The sequence below is a fragment of the Trachymyrmex cornetzi genome, unplaced genomic scaffold, assembly GCF_001594075.2.
Source record: "Trachymyrmex cornetzi isolate Tcor2-1 unplaced genomic scaffold, Tcor1.1 scaffold136, whole genome shotgun sequence".
Lineage (NCBI taxonomy): Eukaryota > Metazoa > Arthropoda > Insecta > Hymenoptera > Formicidae > Trachymyrmex > Trachymyrmex cornetzi.
In genome coordinates this window covers 93,478-97,928 of record NW_017295939.1, presented here as the reverse complement: position 1 = coordinate 97,928, position 4,451 = coordinate 93,478, and positions in this window count along the sequence as shown.

Below are 4,451 nucleotides of genomic sequence, written 5' to 3'. Positions count from 1 at the left end.
GAGCGTCGTCGTCGTAGTTGTGAAGCTGCCGACCGGGGTACGTTGCCGGGTGGATCGCACGTAAGCCAGCCCGCACCGTAACGATAGAATCGGCGCAATGGCTGCCGTGTAGAGCCGCGGAGCCGCGATCCACGTGCCATCCTCCCGAGCTTGGGAATTATTAGCAGTCGCATTCTGAGAGACCGAGTAAGGGAGGTAATATTCGCTGCAGAGTGGAAGTAAATTAGAGTCGTGTGTAGAGAATCGAGGGCCGAGTCGCGCTCGTTCCTTTCGCCACGGGAGAGTCACTTCCGGTTTTCGAGTATAGTAGAGTCGCGTAGAAACGCGTAGAGTAGCCAAGTTGTCGTGTCGCGTAACGACGCTTATTGCAGTTGCGTTCTCGTTTGGTATCGCGTCGCGTAGGCACGCTTGCTATAATCGCGTCGCCGAGTGAACTTCCGGTTGCGGTGTTACTGAGTAGAGTCCGTTTCCGGGATTCACGTGTCGAGTAGAGTCGTGTCGCATCGAGGCGGTCACTATAATCACGTCGCACCATCGCCGTGGCGTCGGCCGCGGGCCGGCGTTACACGTCCGGGAGTCTGGTGGTACAGCGGGTACGGGTTCTTGCCGGTTGTCGAGGGGTGGGTGTTTGACACCGTCGGAAGATACCGCGGGGAAGGTCGGGGCTCGTGCTGTAGCGTATGACCGGCGTCCGGCGCTAGAAGTAAGTTAGCGACTCTCGGTGCGAGTACCGAGGGTATCGAGTAGAGCGGCGGAGCGGAGCTCCGGAAGAAACTTGTAATTGCGGACTCCATGTAATTGATTCTATTTTATCATATTTTCTCAAATATAAATATTGTTCTTATTATTACGCTCTCGCGTAGTTTATTCTTGTGGCCTATCTCTCTCGCCCTCCGACAAATTTCCCACCCCCTTGTGACCCACCCCCTGCCGTCGCGAAAACGTTACGGGCAAAAGTGAGGAGATTTCGAAAAGAGTGGCACGCTCTCTCGTGCCTGGCGCCCAACTTAGAATAAGAATTATAATTTTAGCCGAAAAACCGCCTGGCTGTCGCAAAATTCTGCTACCGAGGAAGAGAAGATACTTTTGCGTACTTTGAGTACCGAGAACACGCGACGAAGTTGTGCCGTTGCTCGCGAGTACGGTTACAACGTATACTTATTGAAGAATCTCCCTATTCCAATCCAAATGGTTTAAATTCCTCTTAAATGAAATTGTTATATCACATTTCATTCAGACATTTTCTCTTCCAACTAAAGTAGTGGGTATTTATTTCTCCTTTAAAACATTATACAAAACACTATCACAAAATTGCGTTACCTTGCTCAATTTAAGTGTTACCACAAAAAATTAAAGAATTTACCGTATAAAATGAAAAAATTTAATATAAAAGAAAAATTTTTCATGTAAAAACACTTGGCGCTGCTAGATCTCGATATATAATAACCTGTTTATAATAACCAGTATATTAGTAAAGCATGAATGTAAATAAGAAGGATAAGAATATAATATTAAAAAAAAATAATATAAATAAGAAGCATATTAATAAGAAAAGTCAAAATAATTTTAAAAAATATGAATATTTCGAATCCCCAGTGAGAATTAAAATATCTAGCATGTGTATATATAATTGAGCTTTAGAGTCGTGTAAATCATGATCGTTGTGAATGCTATTAAGTTTAAATCAAAGAAAAATAAATTTAGATTTATAAGACATGTATTATGTGAAAGAGAATTTATTATTACTTTCATTACTTTTAAATTATATACAATTATCATTTATTATTTATTTTTATTAATTACCATTCCAATTTTAAGTTGTTCTTATAGTTTTTCTTACTCTATCAAGTAGCGCCAAGTGTTTTTACATGAAAAATTTTTCTATTTAAATTAAATTTTTTCATTTTATACGGTAAATTCTTTAATTTTTTGTTGCAACATTTAAATTGAGCAAGGTAACGCAATTTTGCGATAACGTTTTGTATAATGTTTTGAAGGAGAATTAAATAATCACTACTCTAGTTGGAAGAGGAAATATCTTTGAAGGAAACGTAATATAATAATTTCATTTAAGAGGAATTTAAACCATTTGGATTGGAATAGGAAGATTCTTCAATAAGTATACGTATACTTAGGTTTCGTTGCATAAAAATTAAAGATAGTACCATTTGGATTAAGTAAATAATAAAGATAGTATCACTTGAGTTTTACTTTTCATTTTCATAGTAGAATTTAACTTGGCGCCACAGATGTTGATATCAAATCGTTTGTACAAATAATACCATTAGATTAAGATTCATTATTTATTTAATTCGCGTGGTATAAAGAAGTGGGATTTAACTTGGAGCTAGTTCTTGATAATCAAATCTTTTATAGGAATGATACATATATCATTAAAGTTAATATTATTTATTTAATTTTGTATTCGAATTACATGGAATTTAACTTGGCGCCAATTGTTGATATCAAATCTTTTTTACGAATAATATATAAAATTTTGATAAAATTTTGATAAATTTAGCTTGGCGCCAATTTTGTTGATATAAAATCTTTTATACGAATGATACTGTAACGTCCGGTGCGCCTATAGTGTAGCGCCCCGTCTTTTTACCAAGCGAGCGCAAGCATGGAATATAGCGAACCAATATAATATGTGCCGACTACAATCGCGTTCAGCTATAGGCCAAGCCACCGAAACCGTCGCGATTGAACGCCGCGCATACTGCGCCTGCGCCAAGATATAAATGCTAAAAATGATGCAAGAATGCACTTTAGCAAGAAAACACCGTTAACACAAGGTAGGGAATAACCAAAATAACAACCGACCTCGACGCAGCCGCAAAGAAAAACCGCAGATCCGCGAAAAATTAATAAAAACGCATAACGCCAGCGCAATGCATTGCCGCGCAACCCTGATTGCACCCACCGGTCACAAAAGGCCTCTGAATACGAACGAAATTATTACAAATAAAATTGAAGCGCACATAACTAAGAGAAAGCCTTAAACAAACACCAAAATTCCACGCGCACAAGGAACGAATAGACCCGGAACAACACAGAAACTTACGATGAAAAAACGCGCAAGGAACAAGTGCAAGTTTTGCTGCAACGGGCTGCGGTACGCGACGACTGAACGCGCCAATACGAATCTCGCGACCCCCGCAGTAAAATAAAACGCGCAATCTAACTAAAATCTAATTATTATTAGAGCAAATCACAAATAACATAATCGGTACGTACTAGAGATTTCGCAATAACACGAGGACATGAACATCCCCTTACCGCGAGGGGTCACAATGTTAATAATATGTAAACGAGCGCGTTCACGGACTCGGTTCCTATTCTCTTCCATCCCAGTACAAGCTAAGGTAGGAATACCGCGCTTACGATGAGCGCAAGCGACTTCCTGTGAAACCTCGAAATCCGGCCTTAATCGTTCGCCTCCCCAGGCGTCGTTAAAGCCATCCTCACCCGTGACTCCAAGCGCGGCTCACGTAGGCGCACCGATGAGCCACATCTCCCTGTGGAGCTCAAACGAGCGCCTTCATCGGCGTCGAGGCCACCACACCCCTTCCACCTTTTAGAATTTTATTTCTCTTTTACAAACACTTTGAAACCTAGAATAATCGACATTAACCCTTGCAATTATCACATTAAAATATTAGAAAGGTAAATTCGCATTTCTCATTTATATTCCTTCCTCCAGAACGGAGAGAGTAGATAGAGCGAGTAATATGATGACCAATTTACAGCTGCCCTCTCGGAAGATTATAATAATCTCCATGATTATCTAGTGCTCACAGCACACGAGGGCGCTTATACAATCTGACAACTCCTCTGAGAGACTCTCCAATTTATTTTCTCTACGAAGGACCTCGAAGGAACCAATATTATATAAAAGCCTCCTCGGGAATCTCCGATCAACAATAAAGATTTCGTGCCTTTACGAAAGGCACTGGTGACAGCAGCCTGCCCCAATACGCGTAAACTATTACCGAAAACATTACCTCTTTAGAAGCCAAGGCTTCGCCCCGCGCGCCCCGCTCCGCGCTCGCGCTCCACAAAACTTATGCCGCGTCTCGAGACAACAATCACGACAAACACGCGACTTCGGACGTGACAGATACATATCATTAGAGTTAAATAAATAGTATCACTTGGGTTTTACTTTTTATTTTGATAGTAGAATTTAACTTGGCGCCACAGTTGTTGATATCAATTCTTTTATACAAATGATACATATCATAAGATTAATAATTTGACATGGTATAAAGAAAGAAAGAGAAATGGGGGTAAAAATGTAGATTAGGGGAGCCCCCCCAATGACCTTGACCTTCACATATGTTGTCATGGTCATGACCCCGAGTGACCCTGAGGAAGTTTTAATTGCAGGACGTTACTCATTAAGAAGCTATAAACAAAAGAAGTTTACGAAATAACTTCTTTTTACT